The sequence below is a fragment of the Protopterus annectens genome, chromosome 2.part0, assembly GCF_019279795.1.
Source record: "Protopterus annectens isolate FY-2018-M chromosome 2.part0, PAN1.0, whole genome shotgun sequence".
NCBI lineage: Eukaryota > Metazoa > Chordata > Ceratodontiformes > Protopteridae > Protopterus > Protopterus annectens.
The window spans coordinates 134,279,225-134,292,486 of NC_056728.1; the positions used below are offsets into that span (position 1 = coordinate 134,279,225).

The 13,262-nt window shown below is 40.1% G+C and overlaps 1 protein-coding gene across 1 annotated transcript in view; it reads left to right on the forward strand.

The window, feature by feature from the left end:
- HECW2 (HECT, C2 and WW domain containing E3 ubiquitin protein ligase 2) overlaps nucleotides 1-13,262 on the forward strand; it is a 2,117,141-nt gene that overhangs the window by 422,418 nt on the left and 1,681,461 nt on the right. The window lies entirely within an intron of this gene.

Here is a 13,262-nt window from a genome sequence, read left to right on the forward strand (position 1 = left end):
TGGGGTGGTAGCACTAAGTAGTGCAGTTGCTTTAAATGATTTCAGTGACTGCTTACAGTCTGTGAGTGGGTGTGCGGGTATTAATAGCAAAACTTTGTTGGTGTTATTTTTTTCTTTTATCTTTAACTCTGGGCATTTTCTTTGATCTTAAACTCCTGAGAACCTTTTGCAGGAGGGCTGTGTGTGTGTGTGTGTGTGTGGGGGTTACTAACTGGGGAAATGCCTAGGAGAGACGTGATCTAAATGCCAGGTAATTAGTTTCAGTTATTGAAACAAAAACACACAGCAAATGCAGACATAAAGTTTAAAAAACATTATTACATTAAAATGGTTTAATGTCATAATGTCAAATACTTCATTTAAATCATTTGGTTTAAAACTAACATTCAAATTCATATTTCTGTCCGCTTGTTATTTTCTATTAACCCCGAATAACTTTTACACACTTATACACCAGTTAGTTATCACCTTATTAAATTTAATGAACGTTCAGTGAAAAGGTTTAGATTGATGGGTCTTGGACATGTACAAGTCTGTACTGAGCTAACACACATTCTTTCTGAAGCATATGGCTTTATTAGATTATAAATTAGTTTAAAGTGTTTGATTTTAAAGAATTTTAGTGTAATAAGTCTTTTAAATTGAGTATTTTTATTTCTGTGTCTAAAACTAATTATGTGATTAACTCAAAAACGTAACGGCAAAACAAAGCACATTGAGCATATAAAAGTCAACCAAAATGCGATTTATTTAGGCAAGCGCTTTCACCACACTGATGTGGCTTCTTCAGACCATCAGTTATCATGTGGTGAAAGCGCTTGCCTAAATAAGTCGCAGTTTGGTTGACTTTTATATGCTTGTTGTGCTTTGTTTTGCCGTTATGTTTTTGAGTTGTTTGCTTTATCTTTACTTTTACGGCAATTTGTTTAACCGTGGGCTTATCTTTGTGTGTTGTTTAATTATGTGATTAGTTCATTATCCAATAGGATTGGAATCAAATTTTTATAAAATCACAGAAATAATGGAACTGTTGATGTTAACGAGATGTTAGGTGTCTGGTTTATAGGCTTGTGTCTGAATATAGTCCGCCCTTGCATTTCTCTAAGGATACTAATGTTGTATTCTCTGTGCTTTTTTGTATGCTCCTAGACTTACTATTTTACGCTTGGTGTTTTGCAATGTCAGAAAAAATAATTTAATTTGTTAATACTGGACTTTTATTATTTATCTCAAGTTTCTGCACTTTTTCTATGTGGCACCCTTCCTAGTCCACTGTTATAACTTCTTGAGTTCTATTCCCTCATTCTAACTTTTCAGTGTTAAGTAGTCAAATCTAATTAGCAGCAAATGCTGAGTGGAGTTGCACTCAGACACGTGGCTATGCCTTAACATTAGCTGCAGGGAAGTTAAGGTACAGTGATGCTAGGCTCAAGACAATCCCTCTTCCTTCCCATACTGAAATCACTGATAACACTCCAGGTGCAGTTAACAATTGACAAGATCCCTATTCAAATCATAGCTAGCTACAGGCCCCAAAATTTGACTCAAGATGCCCACTCTATCTATCTGGACCTCTTTGAATCTGTCAAGACTTAACCCTTTACCCTGATCTTGGATGACTTTAACTATCCAACCATAGATTGGAAGAACTACTCATGTCAAAACACAAATGCCCAGAGATTCCTTGATTTCATCAATGCATATCCCTTGGACCAGCTTGTCGATACCCCCAAGAGGTGGTAATATCTTGGACTTGGTATTAACCAACATGAGTAACCACTGTAGCATCCCTACAGTGTCATCCTCCCTGGTGATATCCGGCCACATAGCAGTCACTTTCAAAGTCACCATATCTCCCAACCCCCCCCCCCCCAGCTAGGGTCAGACAAAAAAACTTCTCCAAAGCTGATTACAACCTCCTGAGGGAAGGTATAAACAGCTTCACAGCCCCCTCCATAAGAACTGGCACAAATATCCAAACCTACACCAAAGTACTATACGAGCATTTATATAGCTGCATGGAATCAGGAATACCTGACAGGACAAATTTCTCCCCCTCAAGGAAGAATAAACCTGTCTGGTGGACATCTGTAATAAATAAACTCTATAATAAAAGCAAAAATGACTGTCCAGAACCAAGAAGGAGCAGGTGCCTATTTGGAACCAGTCTCTCCTAAGCCTGAACAAGCAAATAAGAGCACTAGTGAAATCCTCCAAAGCAAACTTTGAGTCTAAACTGGCTACATCTACTAAAGACAGTCATAGGGCCTTCTTCACATATGACCGCAATCTCTAAGGAAGCACTGACATCTGTTTAGAACTGGTGGTCAGGAGTACCACATATATACAAATGCCATAGATAAAGCCAAGCTGCTGACAGACAGGTTCAGTGAAAACTTCACCCCTCTGTCCCCCCATCAGTAAATCAGGACTTCTCCAGCACCTGCCCCTCTCCCCTTATTTCTAGGGAGCAAGTCATCACTGCCCTCTCAAATGCAAAAAATAAAGCCTGCATGGAACCCAATAACATTCCAGGCTGCATCCTACATAAACTCAGGTAGGAACTTGCAGCGATTAGGTAACCTATTCAACCAAAGCCAGCTTCATCCCAGCCAAATGGAGGACAGCCACGGTCATCTCTTTGCACAAAAGTGGAGCGTCCACAGATCTGGGAAATTATAGACCCATCAGTCTAACTAGCCTGATCTGGAAGGCCATGGAATGGACTATCATGAACCTCATTAACAAGGACATTGGCAACCTCCAAACACTCAATCCCACACAGTTTGTTTTTTGTCACGGGGAGGTCATGCCTGTTAAATTTGGCCATCTTCTTTGAGACAGCAACCAAAGCCATAGATGAGGGGAAGATGGTGCACACAGCCTACCTTGACCTGGCCAAAGCCTTTGACACTATTCCCCACTCGGGTATAATAGATAAACTGTCTCAACTAGGCATCAATCCATATGTTACCAGATGGGTAGCAAACTAGCTCACTGATAGAATCTACCTAGTCAAAATAGGGGAAGCCACCTCAAGCAGTAGACTCGTAATGAGCGGTGTACCCCAAGGATTGGTCTTCGGGCTTCTGTTGTTTGGGATATACTTTTCTGAAGTGCATGTCAAAACCAGTGGGATATGGCTGACCCAAGTTTGCAGATGACTATAAGCTGGGCACTGTCATCAATTTCCCTAGTGATGTGGACATTCTCCAAGAGGGTCTCACCCAAATAAATGACTAGTGCCAGAAACATGGCCTCAAACTGAATGCGAAAAAATGCATCATCATCCGCTTTGGGGAGAGTGATGTCCCCAAAACGTATGACATTAATAACAAAGTCCTAGGTATGCAATCACTTGTGATGGACCTGGGCACACAGGTTGATAGCAACCTGAGTTTTGACCACCATATTTGCCTTCATTGTACAGGAAGCTTTCTACATGGTGCACCTCATTAGTAAGGGAATCTCATTCAGGAACAAGGAGGTCATAACATCTCTGTATTCTTCTCTTATAGGACCCATTATTGAGTGCAACATCCCCTTCATCATGTACCTCACAAAGCGCATGCAGCAGCTGGAGAGACCACAGAGGTTCCTCACCAGGAGAATCCAGGGCCTCAAACATCTACCCAACACAGATAGGCTAAAAGCCCTGTCCCTCTACTCAGTCTCATACAGACTCCTCAGAGGTGACCTCTGTCTGGCATACAAAGCAATCTCAGACCTTGATGGGACTGCTGCATATCCGCAAGTCAAGCTCCACTCAAGTGACCCACATGTGCAACCTCAACCCGGTCTGTGATATCAATAGGACTTGTTGGCGGGACAGATTTGTATCCCAGAGACACCCCTTTTTCTGGAATAGACTCCCTCCCACATCAAGCAGAGTACCTCATTATCCTTTTTTAAGCATAACCTGGATAACTGGATGGGGAACAGAAAATACACCCCTGGGATTCCACCTGTGGCCTTGCTGGACAGGGGCATCGGGCACTGACTTGTCTGAACATGGGCTAAATTCTTGGATAGGTTTGTAAGGGCCTCAGGGCCAATAGCCTAGTAATGTCTATGATCCTATTAACATCAGACAAGGATCTGAAGCAGGGTCAGGATACCTAGTTACTTAGGCTCCAGAGGGAATTAGAGTGAGAAGTCACAAAGATGTGCCTTAAGTACAGCGACAATAGGCTCATGGGGCATCCCCCTCCAGACTGACACCACTGGTAACATCAGGCAAGGCTCCAAAGCAGGGTCAGGACAACCAGTTATTGTGTCTCCAGTGAGCATTAGAGTAAAAAGTCACAAAGAAGTGTCTTGAGTAAGGACCTTCTCTGTATTGTAACTGTTTAGGTACTTCCAGGATTTGTGTAGGGAATTTCACTGTTGTTGGAATCTCCTGCCTTAGAATGAGTGCAGTTGCCTCAGGTCACCTTATTTTATGAATACTTTCCATAATGGGTTCCCTTCCTGTTGGTGCCCTTTTATTTTTTAATATATTGCTGTACCTTAGACACACTCCTGTTGTGACTCTCAGTAAGGCACACTGAGCTACTGAGTTTTGGCCACTGCCTGTTGCCTATCTGCTAGATATATATCCCTCCTGACTCCCTGTCTACTTCCCCCACATGTGTTGGCCTTGTTCTATCTCCTTTAGCACCCTCATGCTGCTATTTCATACACTGTTCTTTTCTATCTCCTGCTGATATGATCTTCCCTGTTTTTTGTGTTAATACTTCCAACATTTTGCTGTTTGCCTTTTAACACTGTCACTGGTATTGCTGTGTTCTAGTCTATTAAAACATTTTTACTTACCTTTTTACAAGCCCAGCTGATTGTTTTCCTGCAGTGCTTAGTTTGCTCCACTCTACTTTGCCTCCCACCTGCAGCAACATAACCATTTTACAGATAAACACTCTCAGGCTGTCACTCCTCCCTAACACAGAAGAATTACATCTGATTCATCTGCTCTTCGAACCTACATTTCATTATTAGTGTCCTTAGTTATATTCTGCTCCTTTTGCCTCTGACTGACTTCACACATCATTGATACTCCTCCATTTATTTTCTCATTATTGCATAATTAGAAGTAACTAATAAGACAAACAATCTTCACTTCTTTTCACCTCTGCCTCCCTTCACTTAATACTACATACTATACTTCACTTTTTCTTCTTCTCTATAACCACCAAAATTTCTAATGTTTCTATAAGCACCGTGTCTCTTTCTGCTGCTACTAGCATTCCATCTAACAACCTATCACTGTGTACTTTCACCTCTGTACACCTCTTCTACTGCAGTTTACTCACTGCATTACGAAATCAGGAGTTGCTATACAAGTATATCTCCCTGCCTTTTTAATCTCTCACCTTGTCTTTATTTTAAGCACAAAATGCTTTGCTACCACCACTGTACTCAAAAATTAAACCTCATACAGGTCACCACTAAATCAGTACACTACTGCTCAAAAATCCACCAATGTGCTGGTGTCCACTCAAACTCAGGCCCTGAAAAATCACCAATTAATCTAAATAGCAGAGAACTAGCCCTACAAAATTGTGAATGAACTAATCCCCCTCAAGCAATGCCTCTTCCCAGCTGTACTGTCCTATCATTAAACAAGCACCTATCCATACTAATAAAACTAGCACATAATCCCTCAGTCCCATCATTCTACCACTTGTCTTCCAAAAAAATTGAATAGTGTCCATATCAGCCTGGCTATCACAGTATACCTCTAACATTGTTGCCATCGAAGAAACCTGGCTTAAGCCCAATATTAAATATTCTGAACTACTCCTTCAAGCTACATTATTAGATCTGATAGGCCCCACAAGAAAGCAGGAAGAGGTAGCCTTAATTTATCCAAGTTCATACAATCTCTGCCTATTCACCAAACATCCCAAAATGCCAAAATACTAGTATCAATACTAAAGCTTAAGAATAAAACAGCTGTGTTTTGTTACAGTCTGTATCCCACCTTGAAAAACTGTAATAGGTTCATAACTAATCCTCTCCTGGGCAACTAATTATATACCTTATGAAAAAAGCATACTAGGGGATATAAATATTGACTGTCAAAACCTTACATTAGACTTTCCCACAGCTAGTATAAGTCTTTTTCATTACACACAGCTTATCAAAACACACATTAGATTTAAAGGTGCAGTTCAAGACTGGATACTGGTCTCTGACCCTAGTAAATTTGCAATCTCTGGAACCGATCCAAACTCACTTAGCAACCAACCTATACTCATAGAAATACCACCCACCAACCTAACACTCACCAACTTAAACATCCAGAAACCTTTCTAAATTCAATAGTTAACCTAAACCAATATTCTGCATGCACTTAACACACTACCACTTCCTTTACCTAGCAACTTCCACTTAGGTTCATAGGTTCATAGGTTCATACTAGGCTATCTGCCCTGAGGCAATTATAAGCCTAGCCCGATTCTGTATGGCTTACGCCACCCCTTGATTTGAGTATACTGTGCCCTTTTTAAGGTTTAGTTTACTGTGCCTCTGTCTAATAGTGACACGGGAGTAATCCCTGGGACAAACCTACGATCCCCCATCCACCTATCGAGATTCTTCTTGAAGAGATTCAGTGAGGTGCTCTGCCTCACATGAACTGGAATTCTATTCCAGAGCGAAGGGAGCCTCTGGGTTATGAACCTGTCCCTCCAGCAAGTTCTATTTATTTCTGTGCTGAGGTTCAAGTCCCTCGAGCGTGTGGCTCTAAGGGATTTAGATTTACTGAAGGGGAAGTGTCCATTAATTATGGATTTGACATAGCTTTGTATGTCAGGCATAGATCGCCTCAAAGTAGGCGGTATGCAACTGAGTAGAACTGGAGTTTTTTTAACCGAGCAGCATATGGCATCTGTTTGAGACCCTTGATCCTCTTGGTGAGATACTTTTGGGGTCTTTCTAATTGCTGCAGGTGTCGGGTAAGGTACATCCCAAAAGGGGCATTGTATTCTATGATGGGCCTGATGAGGGATGAATAAAGGGGCATGATTACCTCTCTTGATCTAGATGTGAAACCCTTCGTGATAAGGTGGGCTATGTAGAAGGTCTTTCTAACCACTTTGGCAATGTGGTTTTCAAAGGAGAGATTGCTATCAACTTGGGTCCCCAGGTCCCTAATAACTTTCTCTGTACTTTATGGGTTTCTGCCTATGTGGTAATTTGTGGGCACATTGTTTTTGCCAAAGGGTATGACTATACATTTTTTGGCATTTAGCTTTAAACCATGGCATGACCTGTCTCCACATCAATGATGTATTAAAAAAAAACAAAACAAAAAAAACCTACTTAAACATAAACCTTGTTCCGCTGCAGCTCACAACCTCCCAGTTGAATACCTAAAGATAGCTGCCAGTGCCATAGCATAGCCAGTCTCTATCAACAGATCAATGCCTGAATCCTATGTAACCTCACTATGGAAAAAAAACATATATTATCCCTCTTCATAAATGTGGCATCTTGGCTAACATCTTTCAGACTACTGCAGTATTATCATCTGTCTCAAAAAGTCTTGAAAGGTATATTCATAAGCAACTCCTCCACTAACTTCTAAAAGAATGTCTGTTAACATCCACCCAACGTAGCTTCTGCCCAACACACAGCACAACTACTGACCCCTATCATTCACTATAAACAAATACAAGGACTGGGGCAGAGTTGTTTTCTCCTTATTTCTTGACCTGTCAGAAGCTTTCAGTACAGTTTCTCACCCTAAACCCCTGTATAAACTGTCTCAACTTGGACTGTCCCTTTTTTCATTATTGTGGTTCAGTAGCTATTTAACGGACAGGCTCCAACTTGTAAAATTGCAGAATACTCTCTCCGTACCCACAAGTCACCACTAGTGTACCCCAAGGCTCGCTTCTTGGTTCCCTCCTCTTTAGTATCTTCATCAATGACCTTCTACACCGCTGTAGGTCCAGCACTCCTTATACAATATGTTGATGATTCTACACTTATGTATGCTTCTAATAATTTGCCTCAACTCCTCCTTATCATGCAAGAAGCTTTTTCCTCATTTGAGAAATAGCGCCATAATGCCCAGCTACTATACAGCCCTAACAAAAAAAATTAAACACATGCCTGACAAAGTGAATTTCAAAATCTTTTCACTAAATAAAACTGTAATTGAAGTAGTCTTCTATACAAAACTTCTTGGTGTGATTAATGATGCTAACCTTAAATTTGACCTGCATGTTGAAAACAACATAAAAAAGACTCACATAAATTAGGAATGCTCTACAGGTATAAATACTTCCTTAGCAACACCACCCAAACTACTCTTGGCACTGTCCACCTTCTCTTGTAGCTCAAGCTGAGCTGATAGAAAGGCAGGTTTGGGCACCATGCCCTTAAAGCTGCCTCTGAAGAGGACGCTTCTTTCAGGCTTTTGAGGATCAGCAGTCTGTGCTGTTCCTTTGCTGGGCAGATAAGTACTGTTTGTGGGAAAAAAACTTCCATTCAGTTATTTTTATTGAGTATAAATACTGTCCTCTTCAGGAAAGTTACGTTAAAGCTAGGACTTTGTGTCTTAATGGACTGCCATGAGACCGTATTGTACTTTTAAATGAGAGCACACTTTTTTTCCTGTCAGTTTAAACGTTGTTTAAAGTATTTTAAAAACTATTTTTTTTTCCTGTGGAGAAATTGTGTTTATTTTACATTTTGTGACTTGAAAGGGTTTTAAAGGGCATTTTACTATGTTTTTATGTGAAACATTGACTTTTAAAGACTTTAAATGTTTACAGGCTTTTGCTGCTTGCCTTCCCTTGGAAAGAGGTGCCATTTTAGGCATGACCATGGAAAAAACAGTGGGTACCAATTTTAGTCTTTTTTCCAGCCACAAAAAGAAATAGTTAAACAAACAGACTTTTCCACCACAGCAGGCTAGCAATTTGCCTCAGCTGCAGGTGGATGATTATGCTGTTCTCATTTGTTGTACCTCATAGAACTCATCTTTTACCCCGGATCACTCTGGTGTAGCATCTACATCCACTATGGACCAGGAGTTAGCCATATCCTCTGTGGCTGTTGGAGTGCTATCAGTGGGCAAAGGAAAGCCACTTTTGTTGGTTCTGGATGTGCCTATCCCTGGGGAAGCTACTGTTGCCATTTGTAAAACTGTCGGCCCCATTTTCTACTTCTCCTCAAATTTCCTTAGACAGGAGTAGTTTACTGGGTCTGGCTCAGGGTTTTATTCAGGCTTTTAATCCTTTTTTATTTATTGCGTTCTAGTAAAAGAAAGGATACCTCCTTTCCTGAACAGATTCAAAATTTTGAATCTGGACAGGTAAAGGTTTTCTGTTCACTTCTGATTCACATTCAGAGGAGAGTGTTGGAAGTCCCGCTCTTTGAAACTATTTCTAGAATGTGGCAGTGTTTTCAGTGGGAGTACACGGAAGTTTTTCAGTCCCTCAGAAAAGTTTGAGCTGTTACAGAAGAAATTTCATAAACTTTTACCATTTCCCCCGTTCTGTCAGCTTTGGTGGATGTTTGTTTGTCTGCCTGTACTTCTCCTGATAGCCAGCCTGCTGCCCCTGAAAAGGCAGATAGCTTGTGTAAAGTTCCTTAATATTTTTAAATTGTAATACACTCATACCAAACCTGATCCAGCGGCTATAGCTTTAACCTACTGTTTCTGATAAAGATGGGAAGATTATTGATGGGTTTGGGAAAATAGTGTATGCTTCTGCAACTTTGATTTTCAAAAAAGTTGCTGTGTTAATGTTTATTCTGACTAATTATAAAAGTATGAAGAATGTTTGGTCTGCAGTTTCTTCTTGTGAGGAAACATCTGTAATAAAAATATATATTATTGTCCTACATCCTCACAAGGGACCTCTGTTCTGGTGATAAATTTCTACTAAGCACTGGTAAAGAAAAGAATTCACTGGGGGACTCACTAAACTACTGTTACATCTCCAGACTCTGGAACACCATCCCTACACAAGTAAAAATGACTAACAAACTTCCAATCTTTAAAATCCATCTCAAACAATACCTTACCCAATCCTGGTCATGCTCATGTTCATCACCAGGTTGGGACCTCTAGAGAAAGTACAGACTTCTTATTGCTTATAACTGACTTTTGGTCCTCCTTTACTTGAATCACCCTTAAGAATTTTCCCTCCTGCAATTGAATTAATAAATCCCTTTTTACACAACCCCCTGTTAAACAACCCTTCTCATCTTGCTCTTTTTCAAACTGTCCGCATTCACCACTCAATCCATATCATGCATTTCCTGTGTACCTGTTATAAACCTTCTGGATACACCGATTTGGAACAGGCAGTCTAAACAGAAACAATTTTATACTCTCTGTCTGTCATATGCTGTTACCACTATCCTCCTGTAAACTACTACTGTTTTCCCTTCCCCCTACATAATTTTATAACTTACTTCATTATATCTCCTGAACTTTTTACTAACATATACAATACTAAAATCTCCCTTCCTAGATAATTTTATAACTTACTTCATTAGGTATCTAGAACTCCTTTCTTTACTGAAATGTAAGAACACTAAACTTCTTTACAACAATGTTCTCCTTTCTGCAGTATCAGTCCTTTTACTTCTGCAAGATTTTACAGCTGGAACAACTGTATAGACTTATAATTGCTGATGCAAATACTGTATATAACTGTCTTGTAATTATGCTCACTGTTTCATGAGAAATGCAACTGCTTTTCTGAGAACTGTGTCAAATTCACTTGTTAATATAAATTTACTGTAGTGGAGCTTTCCCCCTGGGCCTCCACAGAAAATGGACTCTGCCCATTCGGGCTTTTTTCATCAACAAAGACAAATGAATAAATAACGTAGTAAATAAATCTGCTTTAAATTATTAATTTCTCCTACTGTCCAAGTCGGTGCTTGCTGGTTATAGTGTCTGCATGTCTCAGTTGATAATGCTTCCAGGGCAACAGCCTCTGCTACTGTTTTGAGGAGGTTTGTCTGGCTGCATCCTTAGAGGAAGTGAATAATGAGATTGTAATTTCCCTTTTGTATAGAGATTTACTTTTTGTTTTCTTTGCTTCAGAGGTGATCAAAATGTCTGATGAAAGGGATAAGTTAAATCAGTGAATATCTAAGATTTTCTGCCTTCTTTTTTCTAAATTTCTAAGAGATTCTTTAATCCCTCAACCAGTTTTGGCATAATGGCAAGAGTGTTCCAAAAAGAATTCAGAAGCCTCCAAAACCAAGGGCAGCCTATAGCCCCCCCCCCCCCCCCCCACACACACGCACACCTTGGCAGTCCCCTTTACCTCAGAGACTTTGTATCTCCATTTTTCTATTTGGCAACAGATGTTTTCAGACAAATAGGTTCAGAAGATACCCTTTCTCAGCTGGGAATCTGCTACTTACCCCCAAGAAACTATAATTCTAGGTGACATCAATGTTGACTGGAACACTATCAATGCAGATAATCCTTCCTCTCATATGAACCTATATGGTTTCACCCAGACTATTACTTCAACCACTAGAATCAACAAGCCTAACAATAAAGAGAGCATTTTAGACTGGATACTCATAAACAAAATCAAACACGCCTACAAAGCAGGAACCCTGCCTGATGATATAAGTGATCATACTTTAACCTTTATTACTAGTGAAAGAACTGATTTCCCAAACCCCCCTAACATTCAAAAAATACGTTCTACTAAAAATTTTAACATAGACCTATTTCAAAATGAACTCAGCAAATGCAACTGGAGCCCCCTGAAATCCCTTCCCCTTGAAAATGCAGTATCATACTTTAACACCACTTTTTTATCCATTCTCAACAAACATGCTCCTGAACGCACCATCAGAATGAAACCCAATATTGCCCCATGGCTCTCTAAAGAAACTAAAAAGCTAATTCTCTCCAGAAATAAAGTCTGGGCGAAATGGAGAAACCATAGAAATTCCCTTGACCTTCTTCATTTCCACCAACTTAGAAACTCAACTAAAAAGCAATAATTACTGACAAAAAAACCTACTACTGCAAACTTCAACAAACTCATCATAACAACCCCAAACAGTTTTGGTCATCTATAAATAGACTCCTCTCCCCAGGAACATCCAAAACTCCCATCCCTCTCAATGCCGATCCAGATACTCCCCACCTCACTGCAAATGCTTTCAACTCTTTTTTTACTGACACTATTCTATCACTAGCTAAACAACTTAGCACTAATAACTCCAGCCCACCTATAAAACAAACACACCCTTCAAATAACTTTAAAATACAACCTATTCCTACATCTTTCATCTCTAGACTTATCCACAGACTGAAGCCGTGTACCCCTTCTGCTGACAAGCTCCCTTCACTTTTTCTCCAAAAAGCTGCCAAAGAAATTGCATATCCAGTATCTATACTTATAAACAGGACAATCCAAGAGGGAACCATCCCAAACATCTGGAAAATATCCCATATTATCCCTTTACATAAAGGTGGAAACTCCATTGAGTACTCAAACTATAGACCAATTGCCCTCCTTTCTCCCTTAGCAAAATAATGCGAAAATGTATTCACCAACAACTTTTACAGCATCTCTCTCAAAACAACATAATAGCAAACTGTCAACATGGTTTCAGACCACATCACAGTACTACCACTGCTCTCCTATCATTTGTAGATACTATCAACAGGAACCATAGCGACAACCTTCTCTCTTCTGCTCTCTTCATTGACCTCTCTAAAGCTTTCGATATGGTCAACCACTCCATTTTAATTAACACTCTTACATCCCTCTCCTTTGATAATCTTGCCATTAACTGGTTTACATCCTACCTTGGCAATAGACAGCAAGCAGTTCGTTGGGAAAACCAAATTTCCTCACTCACACCCGTTTCCATCGGTGTACCTCAGGGCTCTATTCTAGGACCTCTTCTCTTCTCCCTGTTCATCAATGATCTTCACTTAGCAATTCCTCAATCTACCTGCATTCAATATGCAGATGACTCCACCCTTATCTGCTCTGCTTCATCTCCTAATGAACTTTCATCTATTACTCAAAATGTCTTCAACACTGTAGAAACTTGGTTCACCAGACGCAACCTCCTCCTCAATGCCAAAAAAACTAAACTTCTCCTTTTCTCTCCTAGCACTAGGTCCACCCCTTGGACTTCACCATCTCCTCAAATAATGCCACTCTCATTGCTCCTGATCCAACAACAAAATTATTAGGAATAACAATTGATAACAACCTCTCCTTTGACCAGCATATCAACAACACCATTAA